Genomic DNA, 27306 nt, shown 5'->3' on the forward strand with positions numbered 1-27306 from the left:
TTATTTATTTTAATTCGTATGAGGATTTGAAAAAGTTGTAATGATTATAATGAGATGAGATGAGATGTGAGTTTTGTGAAAGTGAACAAGGCCTAAGTCTCCTCGAAATGCCCTGTTATCCTTTTACAGTAATTGAATTAAAATCAGTTTATCTATTTCTGTTACACTTTCTGAATCCACAATGGTTACTTCTCCATTCATTATTAGAAGCATAATAAGTGGTATCTAGAGCCACTGATTCTTATGGCTGAGTTGAGTAATGCATAACTACAATTTTGTTTCAAGAATTATTATCAAGCACTCTATGATCAAACATTTAGAGAGCCTGGAGAACGGGTTCTAGTAGTAAAGTCTGTATATGGTAGAAACTTAAAGATCTTGGTGGAACCCTCCTACACCATTTACTATATGAAGCTAAACATTGAATACGCATATGGAAGAAACATATATCCATTGGAGCAACAAAACTTAAGGCACGGAGAGGTTACATTGACATAGACGAAGATAATTGAAGATGTGTATCTCTTTCTTGATATGAGGAGTGAAGAGTTCAGCGAAAAAAAATTAAACGAAGAGGACGAAGTAGCTAGGGATTCAATAGAAGAAACAAGCGAAATTCCATAACCTCATCTTGAAACTGCATAGGACTTCAATGAAATTTTCAACAAAAATGAAGTGGAGGACATAAAAATGCAATCGAGGTGGAAGAGATTGTTAGGATGGCCACAGGATTTTACCTCAACAAAATTCCCCTTTTTCCTCTCCATGCCAAATCCCTAATTCCTAACCCTAGAATAATCCTTCCCAAGAGTAAGAAACATACCTGCCACATTCACATTCACAAACCTCATCAAATCCTCAAATCCTATATTTATAATCATTTTCTTCTTCATCACAAAACTAGTCACAAAGATTTGATCCCATTCATCCCATTATATGCACCCTCTTCTCTCCCGAGAACCTCCCTAGTCACCGAGCCCTCGTCTTGCTCAACGACCTCACACTTGCTCTTGATCGAATTAGTAATTGGGTGGTGGATTTTTTACCCAGGCATTTGCACTTCTTCTCAAATCCGCAGAGCATGGAATGACATAGGGGAAGCCTCCTCTCACTCTCTGCTCAAGGTTGATTTGAGAGCTTTTAATGTATGAAATTTGCAGCCTTGGATGTTTGGTGTGTGGCACTAGTCGAGGCTTGAGATTTTGCTTGCTTGGCATCAAGACACCTGTGTTGTGGTGTTCTTAGAGATAATCAGGATTAAGGACACCACAAATAAGTGGCCATTCGATAATCCATATACGTTTATCCTTCTGTGCGACTCTCCCAGATCTAGAAGATCTACATTTTCATTCTGCTTTTTGTTTCAGGAAGTTTTTGTAGATCTGTCGATCACGGATTTCACAAAGGGTTTTTATCAAACTATTCAAGAAACAAAGAGGTAGGTGAACTTGAAGGTCTTGAAGGTTCCTAAGATGCAATGGATAATGAACCTTGGGGTCCTCATGGCACCATGTTAATAGAGATAGCATAGGCTACAAAGAAATTTACTGAATTTTATATGGTTATGTCTGTTTTGTGGACAAGATTGGCTGAGTCTGGCAAGGACTAGCACCATCTGTAGAAGGCATTGGTTGTCATAGAGTATTTGGTAGCACATGGATCTGAACGTGCAATTGATGACATTATAAAACATATTTTCCAAATCTCTTCACTCTCAAGTTTTGAATATGTTGAGCCAAATGAGAAGGATATGGGAATAAATGTGAGGAAGAACGTGGAAAACATTGTGGCCCTTTCCATAATAAGGAAAAAATACAAGAAGTTAGAAATAAAGCTGCTGCAAACTGTGATAAGTACTTTGGACTTTCTTCCATAATAAGTAAAAAATACAAGAAGTTAGAAATAAAGCCGCTGCAAACTGTGATAAGTACTTTGGACTTTCTTCCCTTGGAATTATATACAAGTTAGGTTCAGCCACATCTAGCAGTGGTGGCTATGGAAGTGCCACCAAAGATGGCGATAGGGGGACGCCGTTCAAGTTCACTCTCGGACAAGGAGAAGTTATTAAAGAATGGGATCAAGGTATCAAAACCATGAAGAAAGGTGAAAATGCCATTTTCACAATTCCTCCCAAGCTAGCTTATGGTGAGTATGGTTCTTCTCCCACCATTCCTCCTAATGCAACCTTGCTTTTGGATGTTGAATTGCTGTCTTAAACTAGTGTCAAGGGCATATGTAAGGACGGTGGGATATTTAAGAAAATTTTGAAGGAATTAGAGGGGTATGATCATCCAAATGATGGAGCTGTTATTAAAGTGAAATTGATTGGTGAATTGCAAGATGGTACAGTATCTTTTATGAAAGGCAATGATGATGGAAAAGAGTTGTTTGGGTTCAAGATAGATGATGAGCAAGTTATTGAATGGCTTGATAGAGCTGTGATGACAATGATGAAGGGTGACACGGAGCTATTTATAATTTCTAGATGCGAACTTAGCGAGAGCGAGAGCGATAAAACCATCTTCTAGGGTTTGGGCTGAGAGGTGCGGCAGCTGCCGATGGCCATGGTAGGCGGCCATCCAGGAGCTTCTGGGAGTGGAGGCGGAACCTCTGAACCCCTCAGGGAGCTCGTTTTTGCGGTGGGCGGAGGTAGAGAGGGAGGAGATAGAGCTAAGACGAGTCACACAGGGGGTGGGCGGTCCTTTGCTCAAGCTCTTCAAAGACCGATTCCGGCTGTTAAATTCAAGATCCCGATGAGGAAACCAGAATTGATCAATGGTGAGCTGGGTTTTGTGTTTTCGGATGTGGAAATGACACGGGTTGCTGAAGAGCTAAAATTTGCTCTGGTTCTTAAATTCTTTTCGAAGAGACCTTCCATAGATGTGCTGAGATTACAAATCATAAAAATGTGGGGCTTTTCCGAAGTTCCGATGATAAGTTTCATGGATGAACTCCATGTGCTGTTACACCTAGCCAATGAAAAAGATTACCTACATGCCTGGGCGAGGGAGGGAAGATTTGTGGCGGGATGCACCTTCAGATTATTCAACTGGACAACTGATTTCGACGTAAATAAGGAACCTTCCATAGCTCCTCAATGGATCTACCTTCCAGGTCTGCCTCGACATCTTTATAGAATGGATATTTTGTAGATTATGGCCTCTCGTTTTGGCAGGTTTCTGGGAACGGATAATTTGACTTTATATAGGACGAGGGCGACAGGGGCAAGAATGTGTGTTGAAGTGGACCTACAAGAAGAACCAGTGACTGGATTTCTGCTAGTAACTAGTAAAACACAGAAATGGCAGCGTGTAGTATATGAGAAAAAGGATACTACTGTAAAAAATGCTTTAGACAGGGGCACACAAAAGTGGTTTGTAGAACTGGAGAGCCTATTAACAAAACCATGGGCAGAAGGGAAGGAAAGAAAGTTTCGGAAAAGGAAGGAGAGGAGATGGCCTGGAAGGAGGTGGGACAGAAACAAAGAAATGTAGTGTTGGGGGAAGAGGTAACGGTGGAACCCATGCCAAACTCACAACAGGGTGGGGCTGAAGGAGAGGGACTTGTAAGGCTGTTAGTGGAAGGGGGAGAGGGACATGAGACTAGAGGTATACAGGAAGGTGGAGAGGGGTACGAAAATGATGGAGTGCAGGATACTGACAACAACATGACAATTGTGGAAGTGGAGGGAGAGGACAACTCCTTAGAAGAATACATGAAATTAGTGGAACAAGTGGAAGAAGGGGAAGGTCAAAAGATGGGAAACAACTTTGATCTAAATACCGAAACAGTGGTGGTGGAGGACTTCGAAAGTGATAAGGAAGAGGATGTAGTGATCTACAGAAATAGCTTTGCAATTTTGTCAGAAGATGAAATAGAAATTTTAAAGGAAACTCAAAAGGACTATCGCTCAGACCCAGGGACAATGCAACAAAGCGAACAGGGTATACAAAACTCAGAAGACATGCTTGTGAGGAAATCTAGAAGGGCTAAAGCCCAACCAAAAAAACTAAACTTATGATTGAGAAAATTATAGTGTGGAACATTAGGGGGTTAGGCACATCGAAAAGAAGACTAAGGAAGATGGTAAGGAAATATGAGGTATCGGTCTTAGTTGTATCGGAGCCTTTCCAGGAGGACTCAAAGCTTCAAAAATGGGCGGTAAGTCTGCAGTTCCCAATTTCTGCTCTAATGCAGAAGCAGGAGGAAAGATGTGGGTTTGCTGGAAGGATGGAATAAATTTAGAAATACTGGATGTACACAAGCAGTCAATAACGGCAGTAACTTCAGAACCGGGGAGTAATTTATTGACTACTTTTGTTTATGCAAAATGCTCCCAAGCTGAACGTAGAGAATTATGGGACCATCTGAAAGGTTTGTCGAATAACACCGAAGCCTAGGTGGTGTTGGGGGATTTTAATATAAATCGTTATGACACGGAAAGAGTTGGGGGTAGGCCTAGACCCCCTTCGGCTATGGATGAGTTTAACGAGTGTATCAACTGCTGCAGTCTAATGGATCTGCCATTAGTTGGGAGACAACTATCTTGGTGCAATGGGCAATAAGGATTATCAAGAAGTTGGGCAAAGCTTGACCGCATACTAATAAATGCTAATTTTGGCCATTTGCATGGGCAAGCCTCTGCAAGATTACTAAGCAGAAGAACCTCAGACCATTCACCGATCTTATTAAATCTTTTGTCGGAGGATGGAAGGTATGGACCGGCGCCTTTCCGTTTTCAGAATATGTGGATTTCACATTATGGATTCCTAGAGATGGTACATAATTCTTGGAATGAACCGATGAGGTGGGAGTTAGGTTTACTCAAACTAGCTGGGAAGTTAAAAAGGCTAAAACAAAAATTGAGGCATTGGAATAGAGAGGTTTTTGGCCGAGTAGATGCAATAATCAAAGAACTAGAAGAGAGGGAAGAAACCTATGAGGAGGCACTAAAGATAAAATACTCGGAGGAAATTGAGCAAGAGTTTCTTATCACTAAGGCGGAATTGGAACTTTGGTATAAAAGGGAAGACACAAGACTAGCCCAACAAGCAAAAAGAATTTGGTTAGAGAAAGGCGATAAGAACACAAAGTATTTTCATGCAATAATGGCTCAACGTAAAAGGAATGCATGTGTCAAAAGCATGAACTTGCCAGATGGGTCAGTCTTGGGAACAATGGAATTAGTTCATGAGGGGGCAGTCAAGCACTTTGAGGATTTCCTTTCAAAAGAAGAAGACATAGAACTACCCTGCCTGAATGATTTGATCCAACCTGCTGTGTTAGAAAGCATGATACAAAAACTGAGAATAGAACCAACAGAGAAGGATTTATTTGAAGCCTTTGCAACCATAAGTGCTGATAGCAGCCCAGGACCTGATGGTTTCGGATCCGCCTTCTACGTATCTTGTTGGAACATTATCAAGGAAGACATAAAGGATGCTGTGAAAGAATTCTACTCAGGTCAGACCTTCCCAAGTTCTTATTCCGCATCTTTTTTAGTTCTTATCCCAAAAATTAAAAATCCCCAGAGTTATGATAGCTTCCGTCCCATAAGCTTGTGTAACGTGATTTACAAAGTGTTCTCCAAAATTTTAGTGGATAAACTGTCCTTAGCACTCAGTGAAGAAATATTGCCGGAACAAGGGGCTTTTGTGAAAGGAAGAAACATCTTGGAAAACATCACACTCACGCAGGAGATGGTAAAACTACTACACCGAAAGGCTAGAGGAGGAAATATTTTGATGAAAATAGACATGAGTAAGGCGTATGATAGGGTGGATTGGAGATTCTTGGATCACACTCTAAGATCATTTGGCTTACCGGATTTCTTTTGTAGGCTGGTTAAAAATTGCGTGACATCGCCGTCGTTCTCTATCATGATGAACGGAACTTACAAAGGTTATTTCAAGGCAAAAAGGGGGTTACGTCAGGGGGACCCCCTATCCCCGTTTTTGTTTATCATCATGGAAGAGGTATTTTCAAGAGTGCTCAAGAGAAGGTGATGGAGAAGAAGATCTTGACTTTCTCCCAGCCTAGCGGAACTCCTCCAATGACACACTTACTATTCGCTGATGACATTATGGTATATGCAAATGCGAGCAAGGGATCCACACACGCCTTAATGGAGGTGATCAAGACTTATGAAAATTGGTCTGGACAGAGGGTTAATCATGAAAAATCAGCAATCTACTTCTCTAAGCAACTGAAAAGAAGAAGGAGGGGAGAGATCTTGGTAGAAATAGGTTTCAAGGAGGGACATTTCCCTTTCCAATATTTGGGGGTACCAATTGTCGAGGGTAAATTGAAGACCAGACATTTTGACTCAATGATTTTGAATATTGAGAAGAAACTTTCAGGCTGGAAAAGTAGACTGCTATCACAAGGGGGAAGATTAATTCTTATGAGACATGTTCTTTCCAGCATGCCCCTTTATTTACTCTCAGCACTACATATGCCAAAATTAGCAATTCGAAAGGTGCATAGCCTCTTTGCAAATTTTTTCTGGGGAGAACATGAGGGTAAGAGTAAAAGAAAATGGAGGGCATGGAGGAAGCTTTGTGGCCTAGAGGATGAGGGTGGTATAGGTATGATAGATGTCGAGGATGTGCAAAAATCTTTATTCATGAAATTTGGATGGAATATTCTAACCCAACAGTCACTATGGGCTAGTTTTTTTTTTTTTTTTTTTGGTTTCATTTGAACATAAATTGTAATAGTTGCCTTTTACGTAAAAACGCTGCTCTGCTAGGGTTTCATCGCCTTCCGTAACGCCTTCACATACGCTGCATGGCGGCCGTTGATGGCCCGCCCCCCATGGCAGGTCCTCTTCGGTCGTTCGCCGATCTTGTCTCGACAGTGCCACAACCACTGCCTGAGATGGTTGTCCCTTTCCGGCAACCGAAATATGTGGATGGAGAAGTGTTTTTCACTTTCTCATCCGAGGAACTTGGCAAAACTGCAGAACCTTTTAGGTTCTCTATGGTAGTGAAATTCTTACGCCAAAGACCCTCTCTCGATACCATCCGGGCTTTCATTAGGAGCCGTTGGGGTCTGTCTTCCATGCTGGTCGTCTCGGCCATGCAACGTCCCAGGAATATCTTCATACGCATGACCAATGAAGCCGATTTTCACAAAGCCTTGTCGAGGGAGTCGTGTGACATTGAGGGGGTCCCTTATCGTCCCTTTGCTTGGTCTCCAGAATTTGATGAGGATTGTGAGCCACCGTCTGTTCCAGTGTGGATTTTTTTGCTGGGCCTTCTGCCCAACTTCTATCATGCTTCTCTCTTGAATATTCTCACGGCACCGATAGGGAAGTACATCCGGCGTGATAATCCCACGACCTGTGCTACTCGTACAGATGGGGCTCAGGTTTGCTTAGAAATTGATGCTTCACATGAGCCCTTGTCCCACTTTTGGATTGGTATTCCTGGGATGCAAAAAAGCCATAGGCAGGAGATCATCTATGAGACTTTTCCGGCATATTGTTCGACGTGTCGATGCCAAGGCCACAACCAACGGACTTGCAGGTATGCCAATGAGCAAAAACAAAAAGTGAAAGGGGGGAAGATATGGGTGAAGAAACTGGACAAACCGATTGATAAGGGGGAGAACGTGGCTGGAAGCTTACCGCTTGAACCTTTAGTGCATAAGTCTGATAACCCCGAAACGAATTTGGAACCTTTTGTTGGTGTAGTCATAACTGAAAAGGGAGAATCAAGCAAAGAAACATCTCGGGAGGAGACAGTTCAGCCGGTTGTTTCTGATGGTAACATCTTGCTGGAAGTGGTTAACTATGAAAGCCTCCATGGCTCAGGGGGTTATGGTCAGGTGCAAGTGTCTCTTGAGAAGGAGTCTGGGTTTGAGGTTGGTGCTAATTTGATTGGAGAATCCTTGTCTATAGCCATTCAAGAGGCTGCACCGATTGTTGTTATATCTGATGAAATACCGTCGGAAAGGATTGAAGAGGTAGGTGTTGCAAGCCAAGGGCCTATGTGCAGGTCCACGCTCGGGTTGAATGAAGAAGTTAAGGTCATTGGGTCTAGCGTGAATCCACTTCATCCGAGTGCTGAATTGAACATGGGTTGTTCCAAAGTTTTGTTTTCCATGGGCGATAAACTTGTGGCTTCTTTAATGGGCCCTGCGTCTGGGCTTAATAATAAGTTAACATTGGAACCGATTGTTATTGAAGAGATTGAAGATGCAAGTGAAGAAGAAATAATCCATGAGGAGTGCATAAGAGTTGATGAGCAAGATATGAGCATTGCCACTCATTCAGATTGTGAAAGTGAGCGGGATAAGCTGAAAGGAGACATGAACAAAGATTATTGCTCGGACTCGGAAGGCCCTAATAATATGGATGGTAAGTTTTCAAAAAGATGCTCTACTAGGGTGGTCACTCGCCCTTCTAAATTGAATTTATGAATAGTCCAATTATTTTTTGGAATATTAGAGGTCTTGGCACATCTATCATGCATTTGAAGAAACTTATTAAAAAATTTAGGCCTAATATTCTTGCTTTGGCTGAACCTTTTGTGATGGCAGATGAGATTCCTAAGTTGTTGGGGCGTGTTAAATATGAGTCTTTCCTCACTAATGAAGCACAACATGGGAAAATTTGGTTACTTTGGAAGTCTGCAGTTTCTGTCCAGTGTTTGGCTGTGTCAAATCAATTTGTGTCAGTTAAAGTAGAAGAGAATGGGCACATTTATGTTCTTACCATTGTGTATGCTAAGTGCACTCAAGTAGAGCGGAAGATGTTATGGGAGGACCTGGAAGTCTTTGGGTGTGGTAATCTTCCTTGGCTCATATGTGGAGATTTCAACATTATCAAAAATGACTCGGAAAGAAGAGGCGGTCATCCTCGTCCTTTTGCAGCTATGGAAGATTTCAACTTGTGCATTCATAACAACGGTTGGTTGGACATGCGCTCTAAAGGCCCAAGCATGACTTGGTGTAATGGTCGCGGCGGTTTGGCTCGTAGTTGGGCAAGGTTAGATAGATGTTTCATTGATTCTAATTTTCTTCATTATTTTCCTAATGTGTTTTTTCAGGTCTTGGCTCGTACTACTTCCGATCACTCTCCGTTGGTAATTCAAATGGGTGAGGATCCTTTTAGGTATGGTCCTAGTCCTTTTCGGTTTCAGTTTATGTGGATTGATCATAGTGATTTTTTAGCCTTGTGGAGAGAGTGTGGAGATCAGAGGGGTATGGTCATGGCCTTGTGAATCTTTCTATTAAATTGAAAAGGGTCAAGATTGCTCTAAGGGAATGGAACAGGAATGTGTTTGGAAGGACTGAGGTTATCATTAACCAATTAGAGCACCGTATTGAAAATTTGAAAGTTCAGCTTCAAACTTGTTTTAATCAAGAGGATGAAAATGCTCTTTTGAGAACTAAAATGGATCTGTCTATTTGGCTTGATAGAGAAGATACTCGTCTTGCTCATTTAGCTAAAAAAAGTTGGTTGAAAGACGGGGATCAAAATTCTAAATTTTACCATGCTTATCTAAATGCTAAAAATCATACGAGGATTAAGGAGATGCGTTTGGTTGATGGTACTTGTTTAAATTCCCCTTCTGACATTCATAAAGCTATTGTGGATTATTTTAATAATTTCTTAGGGATGGGGCCTCCTCGTGATATGCCCAATCTTAGTGAGTTATTTGATCCTATGATTACTATTGATGAGAATAGGGTTCTTTGTAGAGCTCCTTCCCTCCAAGAAATTAAGGACGCTCTCTTCAGTATTCCTATTGACAGTAGTCCAGGTCCAGATGGTTTTGGCTCGGGTTTTTATAGAGTTTGCTGGGACTTGGTTAAAGATGATCTGTTGGGTGCTATCTCTGATTTTTTCACTGTAAGTCTCTTCCCAGATTCTATACTGCATCTTTCATTGTGTTAATTCCTAAGGTGGATAAACCTTCTGGGTTCGATAAATTCCGGCCTATTAGTCTATGCTCCGTGATCTATAAGATTTATGCTAAAATTATTGTAAGCCGTCTTACGGATTTACTTAATAAGATGATCTCTCAGGAGCAAGGGGCGTTCATCCCTGGGCGTAGTATTTTTGAGAACATTAGTCTTACACAAGAGATGGTTCATTCTATTCATAGAAATGCTAATGGAGGGAATGTTTTGATTAAACTTGATATGTCTAAGGCTTACGACCGTGTTGATTGGAATTTTATTTTACATGTCTTGGATGCCTTTGGTTTCTCTTCTGAGTTTTGTATGTTGATTAAGGCTTGCATTACCACTCCTTGGTATTCTGTTATGATGAATGGCACTTCCTTGGGCTTCTTTAAAGGGGAGCGTGGCTTGAGACAAGGTGACCCGCTATCTCCCTATTTATTTCTCATTATGCAAGAGGTATTATCTCGCCTTCTTAAGGCTTCTTTTGGGAATGGTAAAATTGGGCATTTTAGTCAGGCTCGTGGTACCCCCCTTATTTGTCATCTTATGTATGCGGATGACATTGTCATTTTTAGTAATGGTGGTAAGAATTCCATGAGGAGTTTGATGGAGGTTTTGCATATTTATGAATCTTGGTCGGGGCAAGTCCTTAGTAGAGAAAAAAGTAATATTTTTTTCTCTAAAAGAATCTCTCTTAATAGAAAATCTTCTGTTCTTCATATTACTGGTTTTTCTGAAGGCTCTTTTCCTTTCAAATATTTGGGGGTTCCAGTTGTGGATGGTAGGCTGAAAGTTAGTGATTTTGGTGATTTGCTTGGTAAGATAAAAAGGAAGATTGCGGGTTGGAAGATGAAAATGCTTTCTGTAGGTGGTCGTACTATTTTGCTTCGACATGTTTTATCGAGTATGGCTACCCATCTTTTAGCTGTTTTACATGTTCCTAAAACTGTGATTAATGTTTTGAACAGGCTCCTGAGTTCTTTCTTTTGGGGTGATTCTGATGGCAAAGGTAAAAGAAAATGGATTGCTTGGCATAATATTTGTAGACCTATTGAGGAAAGTGGCTTGGGGATACGGGATTTTGGTGATATTCAAAAAGCCTTACATATGAAACTGGCCTGGCGACTGGTTACAGGACAATCCTTATGGGCGGATTTCTTTAGAGGCAAGTATGTTAGAGGTAATCATCTCTCTCTTTTGGAGCCTAATAAGGGTACCCGGCTTTGGAAATCTATTGTTAGAAGTATTCCTGCTGTTTTAAACAACTCTAAATGGCTTGTTAGGGACGGTAATATTTCTTTTTGGCATGATAATTGGGTTGAAGGTGGCCCTCTCAGCAATCTTTATCCAGTTATTGAACAGCCCTTGTTGAAAATTAAGGATTGTCGCCTTGACAATGGCTGGGATGTTCCTCTCATGGAGCAGCTTGTGGGTTCACAAAAAGCTGCTGACTTGTGTAATTTTTTGGCTAGGAGGAAAGAGGGTCAGGATGTTCTAATCTGGTTAAATGACAAGGCCGGTAATTTTACTACAAAAGTGCTTGGGATTGTATCCGTGTTAAGGCGTCTCCTTTAGATTGGGCTGATTGGATTTGGCATAAAAATATACCAAAGAAAGTTTCTATTATGATGTGGAAGGCCCATCACAATTGTTTGAGCGTTGATGCGAAGATTAAGAATGTCGGCGTTCCTTTAGCGTCGAAATGTCATTGTTGCTCTAGGGGTCGTATTGAGGATTTGAATCATGTTCTTTGTACTGGTGAGGTTGCTCGACAGGTTTGGCGTATGGCCGCGATTCAGTTAGGTGTGCACATGGGTGTTTTTTAGACCTGGCATGAACAAGTTAATTTTTGGTTCCGTCGTGCGAATAAGTCTTCTCAAGTTAGAATCATTTTTGGGATCCTCCCTTCCATTGTTTCGTGGAAACTTTGGGAATGGCGTTGTAAAGCCCGGTATGATGGTAAAGTTTCTAATGTTGAGGCGGTTTGGCAAGCTATTACATTTTGGCTTCGCAGGATTATGCATTTGTTTATGAGAGTTTCTAAAATCTCGACGCATGATATTGCTATATTAAACAGACTTGAGATTCCGATCTTAGCCCCTAAACCTAAGCAAGTGCGTGTGGTGAGTTGGTCTCGGCCTCTTTATGATTGGGTTAAGCTTAATACGGATGGTAGTAGCTTAGGTAACCCGGGGTTGGCTGGTGCTGGAGGTGTTATTCGTGATCATTGTGGCAAGCTTTGTATGGCTTATTCTATTTCTTTAGGCCAAGGTTCTAATAACTTTGCTGAGCTGCATGGGGTGTTGGAAGGCATTCGTAGGTGCTATCATCTTGGGTATTTACGTGTTGAGATTGAGACGGATTCTCAATTGATTGTAAATTGGATTACTAATGGGAATTGTAATGTTTGGTATTTAGAGGATTTTTGGGAGGAATTACAAGAGCATCTTAGGGGCATGGATTTTTGCATTCGCCATATCTTTCGGGAAGGAAATGTTGCCGCGGATTTTCTTGCTAAGAGAGGAGCTAGGTGTTTAAATAGAAACTGGATTGAAGATAGAGATATGCCTGATCAACTCAGAAGGCTTCTTCGGATGGACAGACTCGGGCTTCCCTATCTTCGCATTTCGTAGGCTTGGCTTTGTTTTTTTGGGAGGTTTTGTGGGGTCTCTTGGGCGGTATGGAGTTTTGCATGCAACATGTTTCTCGTGAAGAATTGGTCTCCCCTACTTGCGCATTTCGTAGTCCTGGTACGTCTTCTTTGTTTTGTTCTTGCAAATTTTATGTTGAATTCTCGTTTTGCAGGTGCTTTGGCTTGGGTCTTGTTTTTTTCTGTTGTTTACGTTTAGTTGGCTAGTTTTTAGGCCTGTTAGAGTTGGTCTCTTTGTTGTTTTGTCTTTTGGATTGGTTTGTTTGGACACTTGGTTTTGGGTCTTTCTCCTAGCGTTTATCTTGTAAGCCCCCAAGTGTCATGATGTTACCACGGTATTCCTCCGCCATAAGTGAGGGCTCATTAATAAATTTGGGACGGGGCTGCTATGTGGGTGGCTGCCGGCTCTTTTTATTTTTTTAAAATTAAAAAAAAAAGAAAAAAAAAAGAAGGAAGTCTAGAGCACAAGCTAGTATCGATGTTCTGGAGGAAAGTAAAGGAGGGACTTAAAGATATTCTGGGTAAAACAAGGTGGAAGGTACGGGAAGGTAATATCTCACTTTGGTTTGATAACGTCCTATCTGGGGGACCTCTTTCTGAAACGGTGGCACAAATAGAAGAGCCAAACACGAGACTGAAAGACATTCTAGATAAGAACAGATGGGAAGATGAGAGAGTAGAAATATTGTTGGGTAGTCAGACAACAAATGAAGTATTAGAGCTAGTTCGAAAATTAAAAAATGGCAAGGATATTCTAGTGTGGTTACTGGAGAAAAGTGGAACTTTTTCCACAAAATCAGCCTGGAATGAAGTGAGACAAAAGAGGCCGAAGTTCGAATGGGCTAAATGGGTTTGGCACAAACTACTCCCTAAAAAGATAGCTATATGTGTTTGGAGGGCAGCCTTTAATTGCCTAAGTGTAGATGAACAAATACATAATATTGGAATACCAATTGCCTCGCTTGCAACTGCTGCAAGGAACGAAAGATTGAAGACTTAGAACACTTACTCGGCAAAGGAGAATTAGCAATAAGCATCTGGAAAAAGGCATCAGTTGAGATGGGAGTCACATTCCATACACAACAGAGTTGGAAAGAAAGAGTACAAATTTGGTTTAACAGGGCATCACGCAAAACCCAGCTTGGCTTTTTACTGGGATTAACTCCTTCCTTAGTAATCTGGAAGCTATGGAATTGGCGCTGTGCAGCTAGGATGGAGGGGAAAACTGAAAGCATCTTGGAGGTATGGGACTCAATTAAATACTAGATAGGGTCGATAGCCAATAGAATCAACAATGTCCAAAAATTGACCAACTGGGATGCCAACTTGATAAGAAATATAGGGATGCGAACACTAGCAGTAAAGAAGAAAAAGGTGATGGTTATTAGATGGAGGAAGCCGAAACCTGGTAGACTAAAGCTAAACGTGGATGAAAGCAACCTCGGCAACCCAGGACCTGCTGGTGGGGGTGGAATCCTGAGGGACAATGGGGGAAAATTACTTTTTGGTTTCTCAAAACACTTTGGGACCGTTTCAAGCATGGAAGCTGAGCTAAGGGGTGTTCTGGAAGGGGTTGAACAATGTCATCAAATGGGATACACAGCAGTAGACATTGAATGTGATTCTTTAGTAGTCGTAAATTGGTTCCGAAACAACAAATGTACAGCTTGGTACCTCTGGACTACTGGGAACATCTGCAGTCTCTATTACAGAACTTTGATTTTACAATTTCACACCAATACAGAGAAGGTAATCAAGTGGCAGATTCTTTGGCTAGAAGGGGTGCTATGGGTGAGTCCAGCTTATTCTCTGAATGGTCGCAGCTCCCAAGGATGACAAGAGGACTGGTGAGATTAGATACTATAGGGACAGCATACATTACATGCAAATGATAGCGTATATGTTTTTTTGGGATAGCCTTTGGTAGGTCTGTTAGTTTTCTTTTTTGTGTAAAGGTTTCCCTCCGCCACAAGTGAGGGTGTCAATATAGTTCTTGGAGGTGCCGCCCTCCTTTTATTTAAAAAAAAAAATGATGAAGGGTGACACTCAAGTACAATTTCACTCTAATCAAATCCATTTGTTGGTAGTCCATTAGACACAATAAGTTTTATATGATAGAGATAACTCCAAGATGGAACACATCTAGTAGTGGGTCCCACAAGACATGCTTCCAACACCCATTTCTTCTACTGCATACTCATGCAATAGCCAACTGGTTTTTGCCACACTTACTGCTACTATGGTTCATGTTCTGCTATTCGGTGGAAGTGATTTATAGGAGCACGATAAAAGGCCTTGAAGGGAGTAAAAAGTAAGATTTACATACCAAGCTTAGGAAGAATTGCAAATCAATTCCTACGTGGTGGTTTATTGTCATATTTATGTTGAACATTGTTCTTATAATGTATGCTTGCATGCATTACAATGATTCACCTCAATTGCCTTGGTAGGTTGTCCTACTAGCTTGTGGCACTGCCAATTTCTTCACTCTCCCAATTGGTATCATTGTTGCCACCATAAACGAGATGCCAAGGTTGAATATTATAACAGAGTATATTATTGGGAACTATTGGGAACATATACACAAAGTGTTCCGTTGCTAACGTGTGCTTCAAGGTGTATGAATACATCAGCATGACTCAAGCTCTAACCCTTCTAGCAGTCTTTAAACTTGGACATTACATGAAGATTCCACCAAGATCGATGTTCATGACCCATGTGAAAGGAACTTTACTAGCAGTAATTGTATACACAGGAAACTTGGTTAACCAAGAGTGAATCACTACTCAAAACCTTGAGGACAAGGTTTTTTTTTTTTTTTTTTTTTTTTTTGAGGAGTGAACAATGTTATGAACCCAATCAACTTGGACTAAGCTAGAAGGGCCTCAAGCTAAATTATTTTCTTTTGTAATATTAAGTTACTAAGTTCTCCTAGTGGTCCATGGCCTTCTTTTGTTGTTTGTAGAAACTGGCCCATGATCTTCTTTTGTCGTTGGCCTTGTTATCCTTATACAATAATTCAATTACAATCAATTCATCCATTTCTATTACATTTTTTGAATCCAAAAGGATTACTTCTCCATTCACTATTAGAACCATAACAGACTGCAAGACGACTACGAAAAAATAAAGAAAGAGCTGCAGTTGGTTGAAGAAGGACAAAAATGAAAAATGAAAAAGTAAAATAAAAATTATTTAAAAAAAAGAGAGACAATCATCAAACCAAAATAAACCAGAGACTTTTAGGCTCTCCAATCGATGGTTTTCTGGCCGAAGCTCTGATATTGAGTAGCAAAGTTGGCAGGTAGGAAGTTACCAAGAAGATTCTCATCATTGTTTTTTGAATCCTTTTTATAATGCTAGGGACCCGTCTTTCTATATTTTTCTAGGGAATTTGACCAATTAGGGTTCTATATTGAACTTATATAGTTAAATTCAATAATATACTAGTATAAACTAATTATTATAAAATAATATACTTATACTATAATATAAATAAACTAATGATAGTTTAGTATACCTATATATCATAGTATTATTACCATACATAATTAAGTATAGGAATAAGTTAGACACTAGTATTTATATAAGTCTAGTATACTAAGTTAATAACACATATACTAATTTAAGAAAGTATAATAATATGTAATTAGACACTATACTATAAGTCTTGTATAGAAATAAATTAGACACTAGTATAGAGATAATTAATAAGTCTAGTATAATAAGCTAATAACACATAATACCGATTTACTAAAATCTAATATCTTGAGGTTGCATTGCATTTTTTTTTTCCCATTTAGGACGTGTGAAAGTCATCATAGAATACATATATATCTTAATGTAAGGTGAGAATAATCAAAGGGAAAGAAGGGGGAGGAAGAGGCAAAGAAGAAAAAGAGAGAAAAAATAGCAGATAAGTTGTGAGGGTGGAAGAAAGGGAGAAGAAAACATAAAAGAGAGAGAATGGAGGGGAAGAGCTAGGAAAAAAGAGGAAAATGAAAATACAAAAGACGAAGGAGGGGAAAGAGAGAGAGAGAAATGAGGGAAAGGGGAAAGAAAGTGGGAAAGAGAAGAAAAGATAAAAAAATAAAGGAGAATGAGAAAGGAGGAAAAATTGAAGACATGAGAAAGAAATGAAGGTGAGTAACTTAAATGAGAAATGAAGGGGAAAAATAATGGAGGAAAGAAAAATAGAAGAATAGGAATTAATAATGGGAAAAAAGAGAGGGAACTAGGATTAAGTTAAAAAAAAAAAAGGGATGGGATCTACAACATTGAAGGTATTTGTTTGTATATCCATAATAGTAAATAGAAAATTTATGTAATTCGGCATAGAACTTATATGAATAGAAAATATCGTCCATTGTTATTTTTAATTTTTTTTCCTTCATCACTATGGATCATGACTAATTCAATTTGCAAGAAAAATATTTTATTCTAAAAGAAACACTAGTATGCCGGCTGGAGCATATCGTTCCATGTGACCGTTGCCCTTTTTTTTAATACTTAATGATTAATTAAATGATTTTAAATGTATTAATATATATTTTTTAATTTAATAATTTAAAAATTAATTAAAAAATGTAAAACAAATTAAAAAAAACATCGTCCAGTGGTATGCTCAAGGCAGAATAGTAGCCGCACCTTGTTCTAATTCATAAGCTAGGGAGGCTAGTATCGTAAAGACTTTTGAACTCATAACAGTATCCAGAAGTTTCTCTTATTTCTCTTACCCACTTCTGATATATTAATTATGGAAAAGTATAGTTGCAAGCATAATTGTGTACTAATCTGTGTACTAATATAATGTGATTGGTCAAAAAGTAAATTTTATTAAAAACAGTGTTAATTTAAATTTTAAGTATGAATAAATCAGTATTGGTACATAGATTAGTGTGCGACCGTGTTTGTATGTAGTAAAACTCATTAATTATTGCAGTGTCCACAGACTTCTAAAATTATTGCTTCCCTATCAAGTGGATTGGTAAGGTTCTCTCTTTGCCGACGAAATTTTTTGACTTTTCCTTCAATCGGATGTCCCCCAATAGGTGAAGGCCACCTGTCAAGTACAATGAGCTTAAACGTTCAACTTATGGAGGAGAGGAAAATTTTGGACATAATAATCCTTTAATTTTAATGTCACGTATTCATTTTTAAAAAATTAAGTAAATATAAAATATATATTAAGCTCCTATGTATTTTAAGAATAAAAAATTTTATTAAAATAAATTTATAAATTAATATAATATATTAAATCTATTTTAAATAATAGATATAATTTTATAATATAACTTTATAATTTATAAATTTAGTTTTATATTAGTTTTTGATCGAGTATATCCATTTCGAATAATAATAGGCTTATTATGTATTCTCTTAATTAGTATTTTTTTTTTATTTTCTTTATTTTTTTAATTTTTTTATTTACTTAATAGTTAAAAAAGTGACTATTAATGAAATTTTATATCTTTTTTTTATTTTTTTTAATGATTCAAAATGTTAAAAAAAATAATTATAAAAAATTATAAAAATAAAAATTTTAAATACACTAAAACAATAAAGAAATAATAAGAAGGAAGTAAGTTATCATCATCCACTTCGAATATCACCGTATCATCTAGTTCACCGTAAAGGTAAAAAGAAAAATTAAAAAAAAAAAACGAATATAATTGGATGGTTAATATTTTTCCAAACGAATATAATTGGATTGATTACAATTCGGCTAAGTTGTAATTTTTGTTTAGGCGGAATCTTCAATTTTTGTTTTCTATTTCCCTGTTGTCTCAGCAAACAAACTGTGTATGGAGAGAAGCATGCGCATGAGGAGATTGAATCAAAGCAATGAAAGTATGAAATGAACGAAGTTGGGACTATACTTTTGCCTATTGTCTGGTAATTTTCTTTTGGGTTTTTCCCTATTTCCAGCATTGAAGCCTATTGATACAAAAGCATGAAGAGAGAGTGAAAAATCATTCAGGTGTGCTCCATGAAGATGGATGTTTTAGTGGAATCTTCAAATTTTGTTTCTGTTCCCATGTTTTATCAGCAACCAAACTGTGGATGGGGAGACGGATGAGCATGAGGAGATTGAATCAGAGCAATGAATGTATTGGATGAATAAAGAAAGAACTGTACTTTTGCCTTTTGTTCCAAAGGTTGAACTGTACTAGTTTTTAGGTAAACAGTGCTCTGCTATCAGGGTCTTGTTCCATTTTATAATTTTTCTGCATTTTAGCATTCTAGGCACAAATTCATCATAAGTTATAGATGATGTTGAGGTTGGAAGTTCGTGGTAGGCATATTCCTAGGTTTCATTGTCTTTGGATTGTGTATTTTGTAGAATTTGTGTGATTTGGAAATTCCAAAGGCTGCAACCTCCACTTTGAACAGCATTGAGTTTCAACGTTTATAGGGAATTTGAAATTAATGGGATCCTGTGTTAGAGTGAGATTAGAAGAATCGCTATATGTGTGGTTAGTCATGTTCTTTGGAAAAAATTACCACACTGGTACTGGAAAGGAAAGAGATTCATGGATTTCAACATTGAACAACATAAACTTGCACGGTATTGGTATACAAAGTTAGTGATTATCATATTTAAGAGGATGATGAATATTTTTGTTCTTTTTTAATTAAATAAACTTGCACCGTATTGGAATTTTAGACTTTGGGTACTTTATCAATTTCCAGACGTGGGAAGAGCATAGAATGATTTTCATGATCATCTTTTTCAACAAGCATGTGTGCTAAAACAGAGTAAAGTCAATTGCTGTGGGATCAAATTGGTCATTTTAAACAAATTGTCTCACTGGATTTCCATGAGATTTCTTGCACAACCTGCTCATGGAAATCCTGTGAGATTGAAGTGAAAGTTCATCCATGTGTGCTCCCTAAGAATGTTGATGTCGAGATTGAAGATTCAGTGGCCTCAATGGATGGTATTCAAGTTTCTAAGAGGCACTGTGATGGTGATGATTACAACTTGGAATCCAATTGGTACCCATAACAGAAGAGGCCTTGTTCAAGTTTGAGCATCAAGAATTCAAATTTAGAGGATATGCTACTCGATTAATCACAACTAAATGGATCAAAATCACTCCCAGCAGTACTAAAATTTGCTGGGTTAGCTACGAGTCCCCCCACTCATGATGTCGCTCATGACAGTAAAGAATGACACTGATTTTGTCATAGAATTGCTGGTTGTTTTAAGGTTCTGTGGGTGACGTATTCCAAGACATCTGCTTTTTTGCTTTGCAAAAGGTGCTGCGTGTGATTTATTCCAATTAGTTTTCATTGGAAGGAAGTTGCTTATTTTTCCCATCGCTCCCCCTCAAAAGAGAAAGAAATGATTTCTATACGGTTAGTGAAGTAATGGTTCTAATGATATTAATTAACGTTTTTATGTTTAATAATGTCGTAATAGGTATAACCGTTAATAATTCTATTCAAAAATAATAAATCAAACATACTTTGAGGTTGCCAATCATCCAATTGGAGTGGTGTCTCGTATGCAGCATATTGCCTTTTAAGCATCCAAAAGAATGATAGTATTGGTGGAAGTGGAAAGACAACTATTACGAAAGCAGTACATAACATAAAGACTCTTCTTTCTGATATCCTAGGAGCATCTTGGGTTTGTAATATTAGCCATGTCGACAGAGGATCAATGTGTTAAAGAATAAACTTGGTTATAAAAGAATTTTTCTAATTCTTGATGATGTGGATGATTGGGACAGTTGAAAGCTTTGGCCGGAAATTGTGATTGGTTTGGTTCAGGAAGTAGATTCATTATAACAAGGGATCAAAATTTACTGAGTAATCATAAGGTTGATGCAACATATGAAGTGAAGAAATTGAGCCATTATGAAGCTTTGAAGCTATTTGTAAGTGCATATATTTGAATTTTTGTAAGTACAGAATTTTCAATTTTTGTGAATTTCTGACAAAAATCCCCAATCTTTCTACAATTCCAAATTTAGAGCGGTTGGATGTTGCTGATTGTCACAAATTAGATGAGGTCCATGCTTCTGTTGGATCCCTTAATAAGCTTGAGCATCACTCATTTTGAAGCTTGAGCATCCTGTAACGGCTCAAATCATGGCTGTGGTATGCCGATGTAGCATCTTTTGGGCTAAAGGTTTTGGACAATTTGCGAGTTCAATTTTATCACCCATTATAATCCAGGGAGGGGTACCGTTTTATGAATGGAGACCACAATGGCCATTGAATACCTTCTGCAAAACCCACAAAACCATGCGTAATTTAGGTAACCACTTATTGTGGCACATCGTGATAACCAGACCTGGTGAATAGAAGGGATTAATTACACCCTCCAAAAGTATGTTGACACCTCTGCATCCCAAGTAAAGAAAAATCATCTAGGCGTCCTGCGTGAAGATGGTTGTTTAGGCAGAATCTTCAATTTTTATTTTCTATTCTCCTGTTGTCTCAGCAAACAAACCGTGTATGGAGAGACTTATGCGCATGAGAAGATTGAATCAGAGCAATGAATGTATGGAATGAAGGAAGTTGGGACTGTATTTTGCCTTTTGTCTGGTAATTTTCTTTTGGGCTTTTCCCTGTTTGCTGAGACAACAGGGAAAAGTTTGTGCAGGGCAACCCAACTATTGAATGTCAATGTCACCTGCAATGCCACATGTATGGTTTTGGTTTTGGTTTTGGTCTGAGTTTAGCACTATTTGTGTAATTTTACGAAGGCAAGTATTACCCTTTAGATATCTTTATCATTATTTTTGCCAATGATATATATTTCATAAATCATAATGAACGCTTCTCTAGGGCTCCTAATTATCTTTCTAATGAGTTAAGAGTATTTAATTGGATGAAATGTTCTTCACAATTATAATCATTGCAGGCACAACAATTTTTTCAAATATATTTGAAGTTAACTTTACGATCTCCAATTTTGCATTACAGAATTTCCAGAAATTGACCAGAATGGACTTCTCTGATTGTACAAACTTAGTTGAGGCTCATGTTTCTGTTGGGTCCCTCAATAAGCTTGAGCATCTCTCATTTCTCCGTTGCACTAAGCTCATTAGTTTGCCAAGAAGCCTCAAGTTTTCCTAAAATTTTGAAATGGAATGTTTAAGGAAGCTTAGTTTAGCATACACCGATATAAAAGAATTCCCTTCATCCATTGGGCACCTCTATGGGCTTGAAGAATTAGATCTAAGTGGCTGCAAAAATCTTGTGCATCTCGCGACTGGCATTCTTCAAATTTGACATCTGAAGACTTTTCTTCTCACTGGTTGTTCAAAACTTGTTTTTATTCCAAATATCTTGAAGGATGATTGTTGCTCAATAGACCTTCCGGCACAGAAAAACTTGTGTCTTCAAAATCTTCAGCTGCCAGACCCAGATATCCGGATGAGACTCAATCGCTATTTTACTCTGCAGCGTTTAAATCTATCGAGGAGTGATATTATTTGGTTTCCTGAAAGCATGAACAAGTTTGATTAGTTGAGGACCCTTGAGTTAAAGAATTGCAAGAAACTTCAAGAAATTCCTGCACTTTCACCAAAAATACAAATCGTAGATGCAACTGGATCCATGTCATTTGAGTGTGTTAAGGCCAACTTCCATTTGTAATCCTTTCTTCTGCAGGGTGTTAAGGCCAAGTTCTTCCAATTGCTTTTCTATCCAAAGATTTAGAAAGTTGCTACTTTTTCAACTCATAGACTGAAAATGGACGCTGGTCTACTCTGTTTGTTTTGAATCAGGCGCCTTCAATAACATCATTATTTTTAAATTTTTTTAATATCAAAACTGAAGTAAAACTGTTTTCACAGAAATCAAGAAACAAGTGACATGTTACGAAGGCTCCAAATCATTTCCACTTCACTCACTTAAAGTGATAGTATTCATTTAGTGTAACACATTGGGTGTTTTCAACATTTCTCTAACCAATTTAATACATCTTAAAAACAAAATGATCAAAATACATAAGATTTCATAATAAATGAATGAGAACCATCTATTTTAAGTACAATGAAGATGATCCTGATTGCATCATTTGGATTATAGTGCTTGTATGTGTTCCTGTTCATCCCATTCTTGTATGTCTTGACAGTTACGCAACCACGTACACAGAGCACGTTCAGCATTACAGTAATGAAGGAGGTTGTGGAGGGCAACCAAGCCATCTGACGCACAATCACTAGCATGAGTTGTCCCAATTTCGTATAGATTAAATGCAGCCTTCTGCAGTAGTTTTGTAATCTGGAAAGGCAACTTCCACTTGTAATCCTTTCTTCTGCAGAGTGTTAAGGCCAAGTTCTTCCAATTGCATTTCTATCGAAAGATTTAGCAAGTTGCTACTTTTTCCACTCATAGACTCAGTTGCTCAAAGGCTTGTCATGGTCGTGGCCATGCCGGCTCAGTAGTACTCCAGGGCCACTGAAAATGGACGCTGGTCTACTCTGTTTGTTTTGAATTAGGTGATAAGAGAAGGTGTAGTCTGCTTTATTTTAAACAATAATAATAATCAACTTAAAAGCAGGTTTTACAAGTACTGACATGTTATGGAGGCTCCAAATCATTTCCACTTCACTTACTTAAAGTGATGGTATTCATTTTAGTGTAACACATTGGGTATTTTGAACATTTCTCTAGCCGATTTAATCCATATTAAAAACAAAATTATCAAAATACATAAGGTTTCACAATATATAAAATGAATGAGAACCATCTATTTTAAGTACAATGAAGATGATCCTGATTGCATCGTTTGGATTAATAGTGGTTGTGTTCCTGTTCAGGCCATCATCTCTAAGACACCGTAATTTCCTATATGGGATAAGACACCGTAAAGAAGTACTTGACAAATCCAACTTTCATGCGCCTAAGATGTTGCTGGAACGCATATTGACTTCAATTAATATTCAATTAATCATCTTAGTGATGTGATATAAATCTTCTCAATTCCGTTAATTAAGAAACAAAAGCCCAATTTATTTGCTCAATGATTTTCTTGTAATGTTTTTTCCACAAATTTTAGGTAATTAGATAAGTTGATGGAAAATTTTTTATTGCTCATTATATATAAGATTTGCTTATTTTTGGGGTTTTTATCTATAGTGAATTAGTAAACGCAAATTTACAATGGTCTATTTGTATATGACTATAATTTTATAAGTACATCACATCACATCATTATGGAGTGAATGGTTTTTTAAAAAAAAATAAATAAATTATAATTTGTTTTTATACTCTTAAATATTTTAAAAACAAAATTTAAAAACACTTCCTTCATCACTAAATAAAGAAAAAAAAAATCAATCGGTAGCCACATCAGCGACTTTTGTCGATAGATAAAGTATTATCCTATTACAAATAATATAAGATTTTATTTTGTTTTATTTATTTATTTATTTTTTTTCGATAGAAGAGAAGAGAGAAATGAGGGAGGGTAGTGTGGAAGAAGGGGAGAAATGGAGAGGAAGAATAATGGGGGAAAAAAGAGAGATAGGATTAATTAGAGAAAGCGATGAGATTTAACATTTAATTTAAGAACAATTTAGTTCATAAAGAGTTTTCATAAAATTAAGTTGCCAAACAGATGTATTTTATTGTAAAATATCAGATTATAATATTATTTCAGATTTAATTTATTATATCTAGCCACATTCTTTTATAAGTTTTACTTTTATAACAAGTCTTTATAATATTTCACAAACTGACGTGGAGCCTTGGAGGTTGAAATTTGGAAATTTGTGAAATTTGAATTTAAGAAAAACATTTCTAATGAGAATAATTAAGGAATTAAGTGAACAAGTTAAGTAAGTACACTATGCAAGGATTAACATTTACAACGTATTTGAGTAATGAGATGAGATGAAAAATTATCAAGATTTCTCACAATTTCGTTTGCAAACATCATTCAAACAAAAAACACTTTTCGTTTTCAAGTTTTTAACTTTTTTATCTAATCATTCCTTAATTATTATCCACTCAAAAAAATACAACTTTTCCAAACATCAAACAAAACATAAAAATCAATACAATTTCTTCAGCTTTCAAAACAAAAGTAATATTAAAAAACAAGAAAATCTATTTATAAGCCTTATTTTTTACACACCCACCACACAACTGATGTTGAAACTTTCTACATCAACTATACTGAAAAATTATTGTTGTTTTGGTTTTTTAAAGTTATAATAAGTTTCACTATAAGTAGTAAGTTAACAAAAAAATTTATTTTAAATTTTATAATATTTGTATACATAAGTTCTCTAACTCAAACCATTTTATTACTATTCATAAATCATTTTATTATCATTCACATGATTCTGAGATAATCTAAAGTGTCATTACTTTCCATGATGTTGTGATGTGATTAGTTTAATTAGCATCCATGCATAAGTTGATAAAATTGATCAGAGTGCATGGTAGAGTATTGAGTTATATTAGTTTGATAAATTGGTATTAAATATAAATTAACTTTGATTATGCATGAACTAATAAATTAATTTAATTAAAAGGAAATTTATGGTTAACGGAAAATCTTGATGAGCTCTTTAATATGAAAAAAAAAGAAAAAAGAGAAAGAAACATATTTTTGTAATGAGTGCAGTCCAGCTAGTAATGATCATCTATGACTCTACAATTAGAAGCTCACAAGAATTAAGTTGCCAACAAGTTTATTTGTGATCATCTTTCTGAGGAAGGAAGTTGCCTACAAGTTTCTTAATTACTTTTTCCTCTCTCTCTTTATTTTTTAACAGATTAACCCTAATTTACTGACAAACGCAGGATTGTAATTTACTTCCTTTTCATTCAACATCTTATCACTCTCAATCTAAGAGAAAGTTCGATCTCGATTTTATGATATATTTGAAAATACAATTAGTGACCCTGCTGGATTCGTTACAAATTAAATTATTTTAAATTAACTATAAAACATGGTTATATCTAATTACATGATATTTATTAAAATATAAAATAAATAATAAAACTACCTCTTCTTATCAATTTAAAATGATTTTAAATGAGTGGGGGCATTAACAGGCTCTTGAAGTGCTTTCAGTGATAATGGACGCTGCACTTATGAGTGCAGCACTAGCTTTTTGACCACAAGGTCACATGGCCACATGCTAGCTTTCACAAGACAAGACCACATGGCCACACATGGGTATGGACCCATCACTAACAGGCCGCGCAGAAAGTCAAGGAGTCGATCCACAGGAAGTTACCAAGAAGTTTCTCATGTCGTCTTTCTTTGAATCCTCAAGCTAGCTGGGGCCCCGTCTTTCTATCATTTTCCAAGGAATGTGATCAATGCTATAAGTTATAATCTTATTATACTTTTATCTCACTAAGATGTCTTACATTTATCATATTTAAATAATAAATAATCATCAGATAAAAGATCATCTAATTATAATAAATGTTTCATATTTTATATAGTATTAAGATGAAAATAAGATGATAACATCGTGTATATGATTTTTTCCATATACCTGAAGTTACCAAGAAGTTTCTCATTTTATAATAATGCATGGAGCCGGACCCATCTTTCTATCTTTTTCTAACGAAATGTGACCAACTTGTAAAACTATTCTTATTATTTGTATATGCTACTCATGAGCAGCTTTTCGTGCTATGTACTTCTTCCATGGCCTTGCAATTAGGATCAGCCTCTAATTCCTGTCTCTCTTCCTCTGTTTCTTTCACCTTCCGATGGGCATACCATGTGTTCTTGAGTTTTCGAGGTGAAGATGTTCGTCACAAGTTTCTTTCTCATCTATATAATGCATTGCTCAAGTAAGACTGATCTTGTATAGTCTTGGAGTTCTATATAAATGTGGCATAGGGTGCCTATGCCATATGCAATCTTGTGAACATGTCTCACTCTCTTATGACTCTTGTGAATAAGTCTAACAAATTTAAAAATTAATAACATAATTTTTAATGTTATGAATAGTTTGAAACATCCCTCTGATATTCTGATAACACGTTTTTGAGATCTGCATATTGAAACTGAAATGTTTTATATTTGCATTCTGAACTCTTTGAAAAGGCTCATGTTTACATACTGGTATATGTTCTTTAGTTACTGAGTTGTTCATAAGTCACTCCTTATCTCCATAATATTTTTCAGATAATTTTGATGATTCAGACCAGAATCAAGATTAAGAAGCATGGACGAGATTATTTAAATATAGTGGATTAAGTACAAAATGATGCTGTGGTTATAGGAGAATGTTATTGAGTAAATTTGTCGTGCTCTAACCACGTGGTATGTTGAGAGGTTGACATTTATATTAAGAATTTGTATTGTTTTTAGTTAATTATTTTGGAATGGTTGGATTAAAACATTGGGATATATGTGTAATTGAGGAATGGAGCTTATAATATCTATATGGTGATTTGTGATTTTAAGTGATAAGAAGTAATTCTCTGTCTCATTTGAGATTGAGGCATTACATATTTGGTAGGTTATAATATGGTTCTGGTTTTGTTTTTTAACAGAACTTAATAGTCATGGACTTCTCCAAGTGTAGATAGATACCTGGTGAAAATTTCGGATCTTTCAAATAATATTTAGTAAAATTAACTCTAGATTTTTGTACAAATTAAGTCAAGGTCAGTCAGAGAGTGTTCATTGATGCTCTAACCTCTGGAGTTTTCCAGAAAGGCTCTTGTTGATATCACTAGAATCTAATACTCTTAAAGGATGCTCAAGCCTTGTGAACTTCTCGAAATCAAGTGTGAAA

General features: G+C 37.0%; 1 protein-coding gene and 1 long non-coding RNA gene across 2 annotated transcripts in view; both read left to right on the top strand.

The window, feature by feature from the left end:
• LOC122296280 (disease resistance protein RUN1-like) overlaps nt 1–27306 on the top strand; it is a 77881-nt gene that overhangs the window by 37271 nt on the left and 13304 nt on the right. The gene's annotated exons all lie outside the window — the stretch shown is intronic.
• LOC122296288 lies at nt 18293–19239 on the top strand. Its single transcript, XR_006238454.1, has 2 exons — nt 18293–18415; nt 18494–19239. It is a non-coding gene; the product is annotated as an uncharacterized LOC122296288 (long non-coding RNA).

This window comes from Carya illinoinensis, chromosome 15 (assembly GCF_018687715.1).
Source record: "Carya illinoinensis cultivar Pawnee chromosome 15, C.illinoinensisPawnee_v1, whole genome shotgun sequence".
NCBI classification, from domain to species: domain Eukaryota; kingdom Viridiplantae; phylum Streptophyta; class Magnoliopsida; order Fagales; family Juglandaceae; genus Carya; species Carya illinoinensis.